Source organism: Urocitellus parryii, chromosome 4 (assembly GCF_045843805.1).
Source record: "Urocitellus parryii isolate mUroPar1 chromosome 4, mUroPar1.hap1, whole genome shotgun sequence".
NCBI classification, from domain to species: Eukaryota; Metazoa; Chordata; class Mammalia; order Rodentia; family Sciuridae; genus Urocitellus; species Urocitellus parryii.
In genome coordinates this window covers 166,336,557-166,356,704 of record NC_135534.1, presented here as the reverse complement: position 1 = coordinate 166,356,704, position 20,148 = coordinate 166,336,557, and positions in this window count along the sequence as shown.

Sequence of the window (20,148 nt, the reverse complement as noted above, 5' to 3'; positions counted from 1 at the left end):
CTATCCTCAAAAATAAATCCTCATTGTCAGCCAAAAAAGTCAGTTTAAAAAATAACTAATAATTAATGCATTTTCCTAATCTTCAGACATCTACGATTCATGCTGTTTTATTAATACTTTCCATCTCCATACTCAACATATTCTTTTCATCCTCAGGGGACCCTAAGTTTTACATTCACAGCTTGTTCAATACCTTTCTTCTCATTATTTTTATTCACAGTTATATTGTTGAAGGTATCTGTTGAGTATTCGATTCTCATCACTCAAACATGCACACTACTGCATGTGTAATCAGCACACCCAGACTGCTAACATGTTTGATTTACAAACATCTTTAGTAGGCCTCCAGGTAATCAAAGAAAGCACCCCCCCCCATGCCTCTGCCCTTTCATTCCTTATTACTTAATGGAGAAAACAGATTGATCTGTTGTCTGACAATTTGTCATCCCCCACAGCCTGCTAGTGTCAATCAGAGCTAGGGGACAGACATTCATCAGAACAACCCGGACCTTGTCATTAAAAATGGACGTGTATTTCCTGTAAAGTTGATCTGAAATCAGAGTGCCCACAGAAGGGCAGTGAACAGGACAGCTTTGAAGGCCACTTGAAGGGAACTATTAGCTATTGAAGGATGGCAACACCATTTTGTTCAAATACATGGTTGTATCTCTTTTAGATGAAAGACAGGAGAGGAATACAGGAAAGGGAAGGAACAAGTGATGTCTAAGAATTGCAAACTTAATAACTGCCAAATTCTTCAGGGTTTACATATGACTATTAGGGGTTAAATGAATGGATGAGTCCATTACATTTCTAAATTTTAAAAACATCATTCAGAATCCCCTAGTGAAGGCTGTCTTTTATCAGTTGTCATTGCTAAAGTACATGCTATGTAATAATGATAAAGCCCAAGTAAAACTTCCCAGGAAACTTCGGGGGGGGGGGGAATGAATTAAAATATTTAAAATTAAATTAGTTTTAGAATAGAATTGATAGCAATTAACATTAAAAAAATCATCATTCTAAAAAATGTGAAATACATGTATCTGTGCATTGCTTAGATCTCAGAATAGAGTTCAGGAGCAGTTAATTTTTTATTGAAGTTATAATTACTTGGGAATTTTCAATGTTGCTATGAAAATAATTGTTTCTCTTAAGGCATATTGAGAAAATGCTTATTAAATTGATTAAATAGTTCCTTTATATGGAAAAATTTCTAACAGTAAAATATTTTTCTGACTTTTTTAACTGGTTCAGGATGAAAATTCAACAACAAGATGAAAGGATACTAGCCTACTAAGCTGGTGATTGCATGCTTAAATTGTGCTTCATCTAGATGCTTTTTAATTACGTAATTTATTGACTATCCTAAAAAAAGAAAAATGTAACTACAATGAAACATGGAGTATCATATGATTAGTAATATAAATTCAAAATTTAATTTATTAATTGATTAAATAAACAGAAGTTGTGTCATACCTCTGTTCATGGATCCATCAGTATATTAGGCAGTCATTCATTCATCCATTGTTTCAGCAAATATTCATCTAATTTTTACAGATAATGATAGCACCTGAATGAACTGTGACAAATGAAAATGATGAGATCTCTCTACCCTAATAGAATTATAAACCTGGGAAATGAAACACAATCTGAACAAGTCATCACAAACATACTTTCCATTTTGCAGAAGTGTTATAAAGAAAGTAGAAAGGGATTAGGAGAAAGAAAATACTTTTGAGGAGGGGGCTACTTAAGTAGCAAATCAGTTTCCTCTTCTCTGCGATGTAATAAAATAGAAAGAAGAATAAGAAAGGTCCAGGATATAATGAGCAAGGTAGCACATTCCAAGAGGAAATGCCATATTATGTAGACCCTAAGACTTGGTCAGTATTCAGAGAGAAAGAGAAAGAGCTTCCCAAGAGGGTGCTGGGAAATAGGCAGTGGGCAGGATTTGGATTATCATTTGTCTCTAGTGGGAAGCATGATGATTGTTACAGGAAAATACCAAGACCACATATAAATATAAATATATATGTATACACACATACACATTTCTAGTGGGAATGTACTTTTGCATAATCCTTTACCTGTTTAAAAGCCAATAAGAATGTACATTCAAAACAAAAACCCCACATTTCGTATAAAAAATAGCCATGAAAGAATTATTGAGAATTGATGGTAAAGATATCTCTTGCAGCATTATTTATGAGGAAAGCAACTTAAGAAAATTCAAAATTTCAACACTTCTTAAGGTAAAAGGATTTACATGGACCAAAAATAAAATCAACACTGAAAGTGTATATTTATATAATTTAAATTTCATATATTTATAATTATTATTTATATTACAAAATCTATGAGAATACTTCATATTAATGTTTAGAAGGCTTGGCCAAAATGCATACTTAGAGAAATATTTAGACTTAAATTGTTGCATTCTTTATAAATAAAAAATGAGAAACTCCTGTTATTCAATAAGAGCCTGACAAAATAAATTATATTATAGTCACATTAAGAAAAATATTGTATGTGTATTATCTGTTTCATATTCACAAATAAAACGAAAGCTGAAGAACCAAAGTTTTTTTTTTAATTAATGATAGGAAAAGAGAAAGGGGACATTAATATTACTTCTGATAATTTTTGCTGCTTTAATCCATGTTGAATATAAGTATAATATAGTTCTCAACAAATAAAGAAAAAAAAAACAGAGTAACAGGGACATTTGCATTGAGTAGCCTGCAGAAAGCTAGAAATATAACCTCAAGGTAGCAGTTCCCTTCCCTCCACTCCTCTACCTTCCTTTTGTTCCTAGGTCCTGCATAGTTTGATTATGTGGGTAAAATACACACCTTAACTGTCCCCTGAATTACAGTGTATTCCCTTTGCATGCAGAGCTCTGAATTCATGCAAAGTGGCTCATTAAAAATTTCTAAATTAGACCTGGTAATCAGTCTACTGCCTACAAAAGAGGAAACCTTTCCCTACAGTATATATTCAAAAATGTTTAAGAATTCTTAAAAAAGAAGAAAACGTATCTGCCAAGACACTCAGTATAATTCAAATTTAATTAAATCCAAATAATAATTTGATTATAGAGAGTATAATTTAAAAGTGGCAAATATATTTACATCCACACAATTGCAAATATTCAGTTATTTTTGGTTATGACCTACTTTGTGCAAGTAACAATGCTAGACAACTGTAAAACATTATATTTTGTCATTGAATTTAAAAGCATTGTTGTGGAGAATCGAGAGTTGTTTACTTTCTGTATTAAAGTGTTTCCAAAATATAACTATATTGTATTTATCTTAATTTTCAAGCAATTCAAAATCCTTACATTTAATAACAAAATCAGGGTCATTGCTATGGTTTAAATATGGGTAGCATCCCTCACAGGGGCATATATAAAAGTTTGGTCTCCAGAGTGGTTATATTTGGAGGTACTATGGGCCTGTAAGAGGTGCATTCTAATAGGAGGTTTTTAGGTCTTTTTGCCATTAAGGGGATTGTGGGACCAGGGTCTTACCCTCTCTCTCCTCCTAGCTGGAGATGTGAACACTTGCTCTTACATGTGCTCCTACCATGATGTTCCACCCCTGCCACAAGTCCACATGAATGGAGCTTCCTGATTATGGACTCAAACCTCTAGAACAGTGAGCCAACACAGTTGCATCTCTCTACTTCATAAGGAGCCTATTATTATAGTAACTCAAAGCCAACTAATACAGTCACTAATAAACTTGAGGCACTCATTTTATAAAGTCTGTATGCAAATTTTTCTTAAATGCATATCTCCATCCTTGATTGTTTCCCTGAACCCATTATTCCTACCACCTACTCAATACTTCTCCTTGCATATCTCATTTATCTCAAAATAAACATGCCCCAAATTGAACTGATTTTACCCTCAAAACTTTCTATCTTCCAGATTCTGGGAATCTGAAGTCAACTTGGTATTCATGTAGTTACTCAGGTCGAGTATTTAAGGAATCATCCTGTAATATTAATATATATATTTGCATATATTTTGGGTTTTATTCATGGTCCTGGCTTATAGCTCCCTCTCCAAAGCAAGTCATAGAAATTAGAAGTTCTCTTCCCCAAGGCAGGTCATAGAAGCCTTAATCTCCCTTGTCTTTCTGTTTTAGAGCAGGTAGTAAAAAAATAAATAGATAAATAAATAAATAGGGCTCCTACCCAACCCTTTGAGGTAGAAATGGTACACTGAGAGGCCAGGAAGACTCTGAGCAGATGGGCCTTGCATGGCTTCCCCACTCATTCTCTTAGCATCAGATCAGACCCGTTAAGTCCAATTTCACTTTAGCTTGGTTGCCCATCCTTCTTCCATCATGTCTATGCAATGAAGCTCCATAACACATCAAAGGACAGAGCTTAGAGAGCATCAAGATCGTTGAGCGTGTGGAGATTCCTGGAGGGTGGCACACCCAGAAGAACATGGACTTTCTGCACCTTTTTTCCCATACTTCATATTATAGATCTTTTAATTTGTATGCTTTGTAATATCCTTTGTGATAACTCAAAAAAATGAATGTTTCTCTGAGTTCTGTGAGCCATATGAGCAAATTAATTAAATTCAAGGCGGGGCCTGTGGGAATGCAATGTATAGATAGTTGGTCAGAAACACAGGTAAAACAATCTGGGCCTTGTGACTTGGCCTCTAAAGTGAGGAAGCACCGCCTTGGGGACTGAGACCTCAACCTTTGAGATGCAATGCCATCTCTAGGTGGATAGTGTTACAATTGATTAAATTAGGAGACACTGAATTACTGTCTGCTGCAGAATTGCTTGCTTGCTTGCTTGCTTGTTTGGAGTGAAGGAATACACCCCTGACACACCTATGATCAAATGTAATCTGTGTTGTACTATAGGAGAAAGGTTTTTCCTTCTGTATCCTCAAACATCCTTTATCCTCAAATCCCATATCCATCTTTATATATTTCCCCATCCCATGTTAAATTCTCATTTATTGTCTACTAGAACTTCCTTGTACATACAGATATGCAAATGCATAGTACAGTGATAGATGGTAAATAAAAGTACAGAAGTGTAGAAATGTTGATCTTCTGAGCCCTCTGTGAGACCTGGTTGGGTAAGAGCTGCTAATATCCCAGCCCAGCTAATTCTTCTTACAAGCATTCTACTGGTCTGCTCTAGTGCTGTGAAAAAGATTTGAAAGTAATTCTTTGGTACACTGACTTAAATGACCCTTTACTACTCTCCAATAAAAAATCCTTTGATCCTTTCTATTTTCCATTATTCTCATTTCTCAAAGCCCATTTCCCTTCATTCCTTGATATCACTAGTATTCCCAAGTCAATACCAGAGACACTCCCTTGTCCTTCTCTCTCTCAGGAATGACTTCATACAAACAAACAAACAAACAAAAAAACTAACCCCAATCAAACCTAAGTCTCTGCTGACTTTTTGCCTGCAACCATATAGCTGAATACAGGTGGAGATCAAACATATAACCTTAACCTGCTAAGTCCCAAGTTTTCAATTCTGTGAATATTTCAATGAAATTGAGAGTGGTGCATTAATATAGGTTAGACATCATAATCTAGGGCTTACTTACTCTTTATATTTTCATACACATGTGGAAATTTTCAAATGTTCTAAGAATTTATTTGTTATTTTTTCCAAAATAATAAATCTCTAAAAGTATTTATTTCAAAATTTATAGTAAGTGGCATTTCTATTGTTAAACTTTATAGGTGTCCCATATCTAGGATGATGGGACTTAACTATTGAATGACAAGATTTTAACCTTAAAACCATGAAAACTTATTATATTCCCCTAGGCTTCTACAACCTGTATCCACCCTTGAGATAACTGTTTTATACTTTTTATTCTCAAACACCAAAATCATCGTCCTTCTCCTAATTCTTACTTGATAATCTTGCTTCCTATTTCATTGGGAAAATAGAAGCAAAGAAACAAAATACCCTGCTGTGCTCCCAAATGCCCTGTAAATCATCATCATACCTATCTCTATTCCCATATACTCTGACGTTCTGTCTATGCTCCTAATTAAGGCCAGCCTAGGTCCACTAGATCATTACTATCTTCTGTGATCTGCTCAAGGATTCCACTTCTTTCAAATGAATTTTCATTTTTCCCCCTTTCCTACTTTATTCTCATCTATACAATATATTTTCATATGACCATTTGAGACAACAACAACAACAAAACCAGAAAAATAATAAACACAATAACAGAACATCACCCTGGACTTTCATCATCCTCCAATTACTAGTGACACTCCCTGATCCAATTTACCTTAAACCTTCTCAATAATAATCTTATCTAAATCTACTCATTCCAGTTCTTCATCTACCATTATTTCTTAACTCCATTCAAATCAGGTTTCATCCCCATTACTATATTAAATTTTATATAGTCAGGATATCCAATAACTTTCACCAAATTCAGTAGTTCTCATTTTATTCAACCTTATAATCTTGCACACAGTTGATTCCCAGAATATCTCTCCAGGAGAAACTCAAAGAATTCTAGCTCCTATTTTGTTGGTCTCTCCTCTCTCTCTCTCTCTCTCTCTCTCTCTCTCTCTCTCTCTCTCTCTCATTTATTTTTATTTTTATTTTTAATTTTTTGGTTTTTCTTCAGCAATCTAGCTTCTAAATATTTACATATTCAAAATGTTCAAAAGCTTAGTCCTTGGTCTTCTTCTTTACCTATAGTTACTTATAGAATGTTCTCAAACCAAGGCTTTAAAGGACAACTCCCAAATTTATATCTTTAGCATTAATATCTTGTTACAGGAACTCCAGGTTTCAGTGATCGCTCCCAACCATGTATCTCACTTGAATGTCTAATTATGATTTCAAATAGAGTCTTTACTTCCCTTGACAACCTCACGCTCCAAAGCTCAGTCCTCACACAAGTCCTTACCATGTCAATAAGTAAAAATTCTGTTGTTCCTTTTCCTAGGGTCAAAAAATTTGGAGACATCTCTGAAGCATGTTTCTCATAAACCATATCCACTCCCTCTGCCAATATTCCTATATCTTCCTTCAAAACAGTATATTCTCTCAACCTACATTGCTACAACCTGGTCCAAGCTGCCTTATCTCTCACTAATTATTTCATTGGTTCCCTCGCTGCAGTCTCTGTTTTCATCCTTAAAGCCTACAGTTTAATCCCCATTCAATAGCCAGAGTGTTCTTTTTAAAATTAAAGGAGATTATGACACAAAGCAGTAATTCCAATGACTTGGTTTCATCCAGACTAAACATCAGTCAGAATTCTTACACAATCTGAAGGTCTCCCATTTATTTAGTCTCTTTTTTCGCCTTTACATCACATCCTACAAGTCTCTTTCTGTGCCACTGTATCATAGCCATTTTGTTTTCTCTATTATTTCTTTTCTTTCTTTTTTTTTTTTGGCAGGGGGTACCAAATATTGAACTCAGAGGCACTTGACCACTGAGTCACATCCCCAGCCCTATTTTGTACTTTATTTAGAGACAGGTTCTCATTGAGTTTCCTAGTGCCTCCCTTTCACTGAGGCTGGCTTTGAACTTGCGATCATCCTGTCTTCACCCTCCTAAGCCACTGGTCTCTACTATTTTTTAACATACAATGTGTAGTCCTAGTCAGAGCTTAAATATTTGATTTTCCTTCTGCCCAGAGTTGTTTTCCCCAAAATACCTCATGCTTACCTCCCTGGCTTATTTCAAGTGTCTCCATATTAGAGGGGTATTCTTTAGTCCTCATACATGAAAACAGCACCCCATTTCTCACTCGGACTATTGTATTTTTTCCTGTGACAGGTATATTAAAAATTAATTCATTTGATTCTTTCTTTATACTCAAGCCCCTTTACAACATGAAATTCTTAAGGTTGGTAATTTGTATTTGTGTCATTATTTGTTCATTTCTATATTTTTAGTACTTGTAAGAATCTCTGTCATGACGTAGGAACTCAAAAAATATTTATTAAATGATTGAATGTGTCAAAATATCAACAGATGCTTATCTTTAGCCTATTTCTTATAGTACTTCCCTGTCACAGTACTTTTACCACTGCCGCCACCCCATTTTTTAAATTTAGCCTCTTGAATATTCCCAGTTCCTCAAGACCCAGGGATTTGGGGGTTTTGTTCATTCTTCCTAGAGTACTCTTCCCTTTTACTTAACCAACCTTCTAATAGTTCAATTTCAGCTAAGTGTCTTCCCTTGCTTTAACCTCAGCTTAGGTCATACACTCCCAGTATGTGCCATCAGTTCATCCTGAGTTGCTTCATACCACCCAATCATAAATTTATAAATGGTATATTTGTAATTGGCTTTAATACCTGTCACATTAGACTATCAACTTTTTAAGGGTGATAACATGAATACTAATATTTCTCTTCTAAAAGCTCCCCCGGCTCTCTCTTAAATCTTAGGGTTTCTTTTCTCTAATCTCACTTGACATAATGCCATTGCGATATTTTTTACCTTTACAGTAAGATGCAAAATTTATTATATGTGTATGTTGGTGGATGGTGTCATGTCATACAATAGCACCTGAGCTGATTACCTGCTCCATACCCACCTGTGCCCACAGCAAATATGCCACAAGAATAAATATATCAGGCAAATTGATAATCTAAGATTTTATGGTTCCCTCAGTATCACTAGGAATAGTTCCAAGCGAAAGAGCAATAGGATTTAAGATATATTACATAATTTTCATAACCTATTTGGTTGGTTTACTTCTTTGGTCTTTCTAAAGAAATGCATCCATTCTGAAATGTGTGAACAAAATGCTGCTTTAGATGAAAATTTTTAAAAATGAAGCCCTTAAATGGTGGAAAGAAAGTCATCTACTTGTAATTTCACTGTGTCAGGTAGGTTCTCAAAACAAAACACTCTTCAAAACAATCGATTGTTGTGCGGCATTCTTTATCAGCCATGTGATGTTTAGTTTTAAGGCACTGTCGATCCATCAAATCTTTCCTTTTACCATTCAACAAACACTCATCAATACCCTCTATAGGACAGAACACCCTATGGTGAACTTACAGATTTATGTCCTATAATCCACAGGTCATTAGGCTTATTGTTCCCTCTTCCTGAGTTCCTGCACTGGCCTGCATGGCATGTTCTAACAGTCTCCATTTCTCAATGTTAGCATTCCCTAGCTCATTGGCTCCTGCAGACAAAGATGGAAACTTCACTTCTGTGCCCTCATGGCACCCTGATTAGCTTACTGTAAGTTTCCACAGATGTTTGTCCTGTGACTGTGGTTTATTTGAGGAAAAGGAATGCAGTTTCACCAAGTTTTTAAATCCAGAATCTAACTTAGTAGCTGAAAATGTTTACTGAATGAATGAATAAACCAGGGTTTTGAAGTAACAAGTGACCAGCTACTGTGCTTATATGCTTTGACTATTCTCATCAGAGAACAGGCTGCAAGTAATTACAGAACATGCAAAATCTATCACTAGTCCTAACCTTCTAATCAATCAAACCGAAACCAAATATTCAAAATTTGACAAATTTTCAAATAAAACAAGCCATACATAGGGCTTTAAGTGAATCAAAACAGCCAAATCAAATGTGAAGTGTGGCAATTTCTGAACATTTCTTAAACACAAGCAAACTTTAGTAAAATTGGAGGAAAATTTTTGAAATTCAGCTAAGATTTTACATTGTTAAAAAAATACATGATTACCGTTGCATTAAGCACACATGAAGAATGAATATTTTAAAACAATTTACAATTATATACTTAAATAAACATAATTTAAACATGCACATGAAAGCTAGAAGTGTTATAGCCAAGGTGATTTATAGCAGCAGTACTGCACTCAACAATTTATTCTCTTTAGCTTCTCTACTAATAACTTAAAATTGTCATGAGAAAAACTATAAAGTTAGATAGTGTGAAGACAAGCACTTGTTGCTTAGAATGGACTTTAACATGCTTTCCTTTTCTTTTTCAATTTGTCCCAGGTAAATTCAAAATTAGGAAAGGAATGTGTACATACACATACATGCATTTAGACATATCTGACTTTGGCTGCTGAATCAATTCATTTTCTTTTATCTTTTTACTCTATGAAACAGCAGGTTTAAGTCATAGCGAGACCTCAAAGTATAAAGGATAAGCATTACATATAAGAAAATAGTTAATTTAATGCCCTTGATGGAGCCTGCAATTTAACAATAAATCAGTAAATTTTTTTGTGTTTCCTTGAAAAGAAAAAAAATAGTTTAGTACAACACATTGGAATGCTAAAATGTTTCAAGAGAGATTAATAACATCCAGATGATAGTTATTCTCTTGCTTTGCAAGAAAACACATTATCTATTCCATAACAATTGATTGCTTTCCTGAGAAATGTCCTTGATTTCAGTGGTATTGTTCAGGCTTTTGATACTAATCTGAAAGATGTTGTTAGGAAAGAATCTCACCTCATCAGACATTCTGGAAGAAACAAAAATTCTGCACCTGATGAATCATCTCTATTCTCAATGTGACAATTGTCACTTGAAGAACTGGTCTCCTCTGAATACTTTCAAAATCAAAAATCAGAGGTATGCTCTAGAATAAAAGATAAATAAAATTTGTCTTCTTAAACAAAGGAAGTGCTATAAAAACAGAAAATCAAACTTGCCCTTTTCAAACTTACTTTGTTATTTTATATGTTTCTGAAATTTACTATCTTATCTGCTGATTAAAAAAATAATAAAACAATGGACACAGAACTATTAATTATCTGTCACAAAGATAATTCAATCTACTTAGCAAGCAATTTTGAAAATTTGGGTCATGTTTCTTAAATCATATATTTTTTAAATCAATTACTCAAATTTTCAAATTAGTTACTCAAATTTTTATTCTATTAAAAAAAAAAAAGGTATTTGAGCTGGGCACAGTGTTGCATTCCTATCATCCCATTGGCTAGGTGGGCTGAGGCTGGAGGATTGCAAGTTCAAAGCCAGCTTCAGCAAAAGCAAGGCACTAAGCAACTCAGAAAGACTCTGTCTCTTGGGCTGGGGATGTAGCTCAAGTGGTAGTGTGCTTGCCTGGCATGCGTGAGGCCCAAGTTCCTATCCTCAGCACCACATACAAACAAGATGTTGTATCGGCCGAAAACTAAAAAAAATAAATATTAAAATTCTCTCTCTCTCTCTCTTAAAAAAAAAAAAGGAGACTCTGAAAATATTAAAAAACAGGATGTGGCTCAGTGGTCAAGTGCCGCTGAGTTCAATCCCTGGGCAAAATAGATATTTGAGTATTTTCTTTCTAATAAGTAGTGAGCTTTAAAGAACAGCATGGTATAGAAGCAGTAGCACAGTGTTGCACTCAGCTACCCACCTGGTAGCACTTTTCTGCCATGCCCTTAATCAAATACCCCGGCATGATAGGTAAACTTGTTAACATTTCTGAATCTCATTTTACTCATAGGGCAAAAGAGTCATATTTCTTATCACAAAGTTATTGGGATATTTAAATGGGAAATATAAGGAATTAAACATATAATTTATCTTTATGGCAATTATTTTTAGTTTTTGAAAATTCTATTATATTTTACACATTAGCAAACTTTCTATAGCATTGTCAATAAATGAATAAAACACTTATTTTATTAAATCTGCAAATACTGATTAAAAACCTTTTATTGTTACACATTATACCTTAATCTACATTAGAATTTAAAAAGAACTATTCTAAATGATGAATACTATCATGTATTAGAGCAAAGTGGTTCATTAACAGAGAGAAAATAAAATTTGAAAGCACTCCAGATTCTTCGAATAATTATAGAGTTGCTTCAAATATTGTTTTCAGTAGTGTCAAGCTACTAAGACAATTGAGAAAGTCTCAGTTAAGCAAATGCCTTTGCTACTGGATACAGTTTATCCAGCATTGCTGGGGTATATTTAAGCCCAGAATTTCTGTCTCCTCCTCAATAACACAAAAAATGCTGTTCGAATATAAATTATTGAGCACATTCAACATTTCATGGAACTATATGCAATTCAAATGCATGGAACTACATGAAATTGAATTAATTACATATTATGTAAATATATGACATAAAATGGTAAGTACATATGCCTATATTGCACATGAAACGAGGGATGAAAAAATATTCTTTTTATCCACAAATCAGTGGAAATCAGAGTGGACAATTTCTAGCATTGATAAAATAACTGATGGAAAAAAGAAACTAATCAATTTGTAGTATTGCTAGAAACACTTTTAAGCTTAAGGAGTGTTAGGGTTGCAAAAAAAAAGAGGAAATTAGATAAGGCATGTGAAAAAAAAATCAAGTGAGATTCAAGAACTTGCAGCATAATAATTTGAGATCAAACACTAGCCTTTAGGACTTTTGTGAGTGTAGCTATGTGTGTATACATGTGTGTATGTGTACATGTGTGAACATAATAGTCTTCCCTAAGTCAGAATAGATAATCTTAAAAGCTGTTATCATCCTCATGTTTTCTTTGTTTCACTTTCCCCAATAACTTTTTCTTCGTTTACTACTATCTTTTCTTTCCTATTTCTTTTCCCAAGTATATCATCTTCCCCCATTCAGTTTTTATCTTGAACAAGACTAATCCTAAATATCATTTTCCTGATAATGAACTTTAAGACATTAAATTAAGGGTATAAACAGAATTGCTGCTATCCATTTCTGCAAACCCAAGTTTGCTGACCTTAATTTTATAGCATGAATCACAGCTGTTCCATTGATATTGGCAGTGATTGATAATAAGGGGGATGGGAGTAATTAAAGAGCATATGATGTGTTTGTTTGCATCTTGAGTGACTGCTATAGAGTATATGCAATCAAAGGCATGGTACATTAAATAAATCAAATAGCTCTATAAATCAGCACCACCTGCCAAAATTGAGCAGCAGGAGCTTACAATGCAGCAGGCCTGCATGTCAGGCCTTAGGCAAGCTGTTACCTCTAGGGTGAAGTCATCAGACAGAGCTCAAAGAAAGAGTTGCCCTTCAGAGGATTTGAAATTGCAGTAAGACAGCCTAAATGTATCATAAAATTTTAACATTTGTGCAGAAACATATAGTCTGTATGGTTTGTTCAGATACACTGTCACATTTTACCTATCAAACAACTTTATAAATACTATTTACAGCAGTGAAAAATGGAAACTCATAGAAAAGAGATGCTGAAGGTCAAACAGATAAGAGTACTTCTGAGCCTTCCCTATATTCCATACTCTTTCCTCTATTCAAGTCATATCATAAAGGATAATGCTTCCCTCCTCTTGACATCACAACTGGTATTATATGCATGAGCTAAATCCCCTAAATCCTGGGGTGCTGGGTTAATATATATTAGCAAATTTTAAAAGTTACAGAAAATACATATGAAATAGATAAATCAATTCAAAACATAAATATAGTAGTTTTAATATAAAAAAGTCCACGTGGCTGTAGGTAAACTGTGATGAGATAATAGAATGTGCACTTTATAGTGCAAAAGTGCAATGGAAATAACATGATTAGATAAGGCCATAAGATACCCAGTCAAAGCAAAGGCCACACATAATTGGAATAACAAAGTCTCATATCAAAATAAAGATCTGGTTCCAGGATAAGCATCTTAATGTAATTAATATTTATAGAACATACTTTAAAAGGCTGTTATAGAATTTTACTATATTATGTGTCTTATAAATATCTTTACTCCTTGGCAACAATATAGCTATGGAATAATATCAGAATTGCCACCCAGTTTATATTGCATGATTTTACTTCATACTTAAGGGAAGATCCTGCAAATCTAATTGTAGATAGTTAATATCAGTAGAAAAAATATTTTGTCCATTAAGTTAGTCAAGGATGATATTGCTCACCAAAATTCTAGAATTAAAAGAATAAAATAATTTTAAATAGACTATTTTTAGAGTAGCTTTAAGTTCACAATAAAATTTTGCAGAAGGTACAGAGATTTCTTGCATAAATCCTATTCTTAATACATGCAGTCTCCTCCATTATCATCCTCCATCAGAGTAGTACTTTATCTCACTTGATGATCCAATTTTGACACATCATCAGCAAAAGTCCTTAGTTTCCACTCACATTAATTCTTTGTGTTATACATTCTATGAGATCACAAATTTAAGACAGTTGTATTAGCTTATTTTCAATTTCTAAAATAAAATACCTGAGGCCGGATACTTTATAAAGAAAAGAGTTTTTATTTAGCACAATTTGGAGACTGAAATGCCAAGATTGAGCAACTCCTTTGGTTCAGCCTCTAGTGGAGACCTAATGGTAGAAGAACATATGGGAGGAAGAAATCACAGGGCAAGACAGGAATTCAGAGAGTGGGGAGGAGCTAGGCTTGCCCTTTTATAATAACCTAGTCTTGCAGGGAAAAAAAAAAATTGTTGTCCCAAAGGAACTAATCAGGGTCCCATAATGAATGAGAATAAAATAGAGTAGAAAGTAAAATGACCAGACAGAATACTGGGCCCCATTCAACAACAACTAGAGGCTAACTAGTAGACATATTGATGAGCACCATGAAGCCCTATGTCAAAAGTAAAAGACCTTGAGGCTCACCTAGGGGAACACCTCCAGCCCAATCCTTTGTTCAAGAGGTGGAAACCAAAAGGTGGGGGTGAACCCAGATGGAAGTTACAGGAAGGAGGATGGAACTGAACCAGATGGTGGCCAGGATGCCTTTTACAATATTTATTTTACATAGATTATGTTCCATGCTCTGCCCAGAACCATATATAGACTCCCAAGCTGGTACACCAAAATGGGTATTTCTGCTATTGGGTCCCCTCCCGTATGGCAGGAGTTGTATCTCTTCTTGCTTAAATAAATCCTACCCCTTTTATTCTTCCCTTCCATGATTGTCTGTGGATTTTATCTTCAAAATTTGTGAGACAAGAACCCAGAGGATACTGGCAAAGGGGGAATTTAGTCTCATCCTCGGATTCAATAAGAAGTACTCAGTCTCTTCTGGGGTAGCACCTTCAATAATCTAACAACGTCTCACCTCACAAAGTCTCACCATCTTTTAAAAACACTCCACTGGGGAGAAGTCTTCCAACACATACGACTTTGGGGGACACAAACCAAACCCACATCATGGCAATGTGCATCCATCATGATAGTGTCATGTCAATACTACATACAGGCAGTGAAGTTTCATTGACCTAAAAGTCTTCTCTTTCTCGCATTCATCACTTTCTCTTGCTTTGCTTTTGGAACCTCTGATTTTTTTGCAGTCTCCACTGGTTTTCCTTTTCAAAGATGTCATATAATTGGAGTCATACAGTTTATAAAGTCCTTTTCAGATTGCTTCATTCACTTAATAACACACATTTAAGTTTCTACTGTGTCTTTTTATAACTTCATACTCATTTTTTTTAACACTGAATAATTTTCCATTGTTTGAATGTACCACAATTTATTGATCCATTCATCTACTAAAGAACATCATGGTTGCAAACAGGTTTTGGCAATTATTTAAAAAGCCATGAGAAACATCCATGTGAATATGTTTGTGTGACTATGACCAGAATTCCTTTGAGTAAAATATTTTTTAAAGCATGCAACTTGTGGGTTGCTATGGTTCCTATTGGATTTTAGATCCTGCGATTTTGAAAATACAGAAAAAGTGTTAAGATCTCTGTCAAGAAGAACACGTTCATTAGGACAATAATGCACAGCATAAAATTTCAGAACCTCATTTATTGATGCCCTTGGTTTGCATGGTCTCAATCTTGGTTTAAAACTTTGACCCAAGAGCTTTATACCCTTTTCAGTATGTGAATTTACCACTGTCATTTTGACAATACTTGAATCAAATTTTATTAATCATACATTATATATTTTTCTGAAAAAATATGTTTAAAATAGCAAGCATGTTGTCAAATTGCAGCATGTTTCTTGCTACTGACACTCTGCAATTTAAATGGAATGTATACTTGAGATGTACAAGAAAATCAGTGAAATATTTAGTTAGTGTCAGGAAACACTGCCTTACTGTTCAAGTAAATAAAAAAATAAGTACACATACAAACGTCTATCTATATATAAAGCATGTAGTTTGAGACAGTATATTACTACAAATTATAGTATACATCTCAGAAACCCTACTCAAATATTTATTTCAAATGTATTATGAACAAAGCAATAACTTATCATTTGGATCAAACAGTTGGAGCAGTTGATGCTCAGTTTGACTAATCACCTGTCAGCGTACTTTTCCAAAACATTTGAAGAGCTGGTAGGGAGTATAAGACTAGAAATTGTATTTTGTTCTAATATATTGCTCAGAATCTGGCAAAATATTATTATTTGAAGTCAAAATTGGCTTAAAAAAGTCACAAAGCTTTTTCTTCAGTCAACAGGGGTTTTCAGTTTAAAATCATAAAAATAAAAATTGGAAGATAAAAGTAGATTTCTAGTCCTAATTATAACTCTGTGCATTGATGGAAGACTGAGTTAGGAATTGTGGATATTAAACATCTTTAGCACACACACTGTGGATGTTGAACATCTTTAGCACAGATACTCACATAGGAATAGATAGGAGAATAATGGTTGGGTCATTTCTGGAGGTAGTGAGCACCTTGTGGTAGTGAGTACAGAGTCTCCACCTTAGATATTCCGAGAGAAGATGCAGTCACAGGGAAAGAGGCGGGATCATCCCAGGAAGCCAGACTTCAGATAAAGAACCTCCTGAAATCTGAAATCACAAAACATCACTCCCCTCTGTGTGTAGGAGTATGGGAAGGGAGGTGGCCATAAGGAGTGGTCAACATTTACTTATATGTAAATAAAGAATAGTGTATGTGTGTGTGTGGGTGGGTGGGTGGGTGTGTGTATTTTTTTTCATTCTATTTGAGGCTTTATGCCCAATTTGTAGCACATTTTATACTATAATATATAATATATATTTTACTTGCATGTTTATGAAATTTTACGGGAAAAAGCAACCTTTTACCTGCATCAGAGTATTACAGGCACCGAGTTCAATAATTCATTTACTCATTCAACACATACCCATTGAGTGCCTACCTCCCACCAGTTAGAATGCTGTTCCTAGGATTAAAATGAAAAGATTTCATGACTGTTCTACAAAATCTCAAAATCTATATGGAAAGCAAACCATGGAAATATGTGTGAGCATGTATGTGTATGTACAAATCTATCCAAATAAAGGATATACAGGGTACATTATATAATAGCAAAAAAAGAGAAAAAGATAATGACCCGAGCTTAGTAGATCAACTCGAGAAGCTCCTATACCAAGGTGATATTGAAGCAAGTCATGATAGATAGAAGACTGGGAAAATCAAGAATAGGAAACCTATATACCAGGAAGGAAAATTGGGAACTATAAGAGAGAGGAGGGAGAGAAGGAAGCCAATGACCTGATTTTGAGGACATGATAAAGTTTATTTATTATCTTGAGTGTCCAGTATGAGGTATACAATATAACCACAGCAAATCTACACGGTGACACCACGTGTATATTGGTATCACAATCCCAAAAGTCAATGGACCTTCTGAACTGGTATCAAGGTTATATAGTCTACACCTCAATACAGTGCTATGAAAAGTAAAAGCAGCCCTGATATTTCTCAGTTGGGGAAGAAGGAAGCAGGATATTCAATAAGTTGTACAATCTTTGTGTGTCTTGTTTCCTCATATTCATAAGGGAGAAAAATTAATATTATCACCTATACTTAAAAAGTGGTATTTTTTTTAAACAGAGGAGTGAGAGGCATATAGTTTTGTATCCACACTTGTAGTTATTACCATAGCCAATATAAGTACATATTTTTAGATAAGTTAGTACATTTTCACCTAAATGCAGTGACATTAAATAGATATAAATTATTATATCCACCAGAGTTAATTTTCTGATGCTGTAAATGAAATGTGAGCCTGTGCATTCCTAAAATCTACCTCATTTGAATTGCTATATGACTGGTTTTAAATGAAATCATTTTCATACATACTTATTCTCATTTTCCTGAAAATAATCTTTGCTGCATCAATGCATTTTAAATAGTAAACTGTGAAGCTTAACTTTTTATGTACTTTCATTCCTTTTTTTCACCACCTTGTAACTTTTGCCCATGAGAGGGTAAAAAATAAGAGGTCCTTGGTCCTGAGATCTTTTTCATATCAGATGAAAAAAAAACTGTTTGCAGTAATATCATGATATCATGTCACATTTTATTAAAGTTCTATATAATGTATAACTTTGAGAGAGATTCTAGAAGTAAACAACATTGCAATTACTATTTTCAATACTATGCAATTTGTAATTTTATATTGTCTTTTTCAAAAAATGGATCTGGTAATATCATTCAGTATATTGGGTTTCTTTCTGGTGAGATGTATTGATGGGGAGGGAAAAGGAGAAATGCAAATTACATTAAGTCTGCATCTTTCAAGCTGAATATTTATTAGGGTCTATTAATTGAATATATCCTGCTCTCCAAATATTGTTGAAATATCATATGTAGAGGTTAAATGTGCTGCAAACATTAAGAAAAATATTTTCAATATATTAATTAGATTGCATTCTCTAACAATGTGTGTGTTATAAAATTAAGGAGAAAAGGAAAGAAATGTTTTATTTATTTTCCAAATATTAAAAAATATGGTAAATGAGAGTTATATATACACCAAAATTAAATAGCATATCTCTTATTTTTCAGCATTAGTACTTTATTAACTGGATAATGCCAATAACAAGTTGACAAACCTCAGGAAAAGAGACCAATTTTCCTCAACATTGTAAAACCACACAGGAAATTATGCCGGGGAATTAGGTGTCTGAAAATGTTATGATGTTTTTCTGCATTTTCCCTCTATGTTTGTAAAAAAAATTTACATTACAAAAAACACTCTTGAAAAATAAATGCCACTCGATTCCAGTTTATAACAATAGTCATTATTTCAGAAATTAGCATTGATCCAGAGAGGAAAAATATTGCTATTTTCTCTGAGAGCAGCTTACCCTGAATGGAGCTTGGCAGGTCTAATTTTTAGTTGTTTCAAACTATGACACTGTACAGTTCAATACCAGTAATAATATAATGTGCTGATCCACTTATGTTTTCTTTTACTCACCAGGATTAAATCATGTACAATATTTGCTTTTTCCTATCACTAGAATATTATTGTTATTCTTAAATTAAAATTGAACTTTAAAGTCCAGAAATATAGACGGTGGGGTCAGGAACAGAATTATAAATATCACTAGTTATTTTCCTTGGCAACAATGAAGAAAATGGAGGGACACAGGAAAAGGCAAATGATAGTTCATGTACTGACATTTGGAAAACCATACTTTAGATTAAGTATAACAAATTTTAAATTCAATTAGATACAATCTTAGGTTTGTACCATTATTTTAGTCATTCAGTGCTATTAGTGAAGTGTGCTGATGCTTCCTGTATGTAGCTATGATTCACTCAGAGCATCAGGAGATAAGTAAAGTGATATTTCGGGAATACTCAGCTGATTAATTGTCAACAGGGGAATTCTGGCTAGAAAGACTGGATTGACTTCACATCTGACCACAGAAGGCAAAACCTCACTGTTGTAGAGAAAAGCCACAGCGAACTCAGACTATTTGAATTCTAATAGAAATTGGGAATCATTATATTTTCCAAAATTTTAAGATCATTCTTCTTTCAAACTTCAATAAAAGAAAATGCCTGGTAATATTTTATTATGAGAAGTACTGTACTTGGCAAAGTATCAAAATAGAAAAAAAAAACCTAAAAGGGACCTTTTATAAATGAGTCTTTAATGGTAATGTCACTAAGAACTACTTAACAGATTTTCATTTCAAAGAAAGAAAAGTGAGTTATATAGACTAATAGAAAAGTAACAAATTTACACAGACCACAGACTAAATCTTCAGAAAACTGTTAGATTATAACACTGGTGTTCTGTATATTATAATTGCCCTAAAACTTGATGCAAACTTTCTAATTTTTAATAAAAACTTACAAATCCATTTATAATAGGAAGCTTTTTTACAGAGAGAACTGTATGACAGTAAGAGTTAACTATCAGCAGTACAGTTACCTTAGTGGTTTAGAGTTTGAGACCCATTTTAATATAATTCTGTTCTATG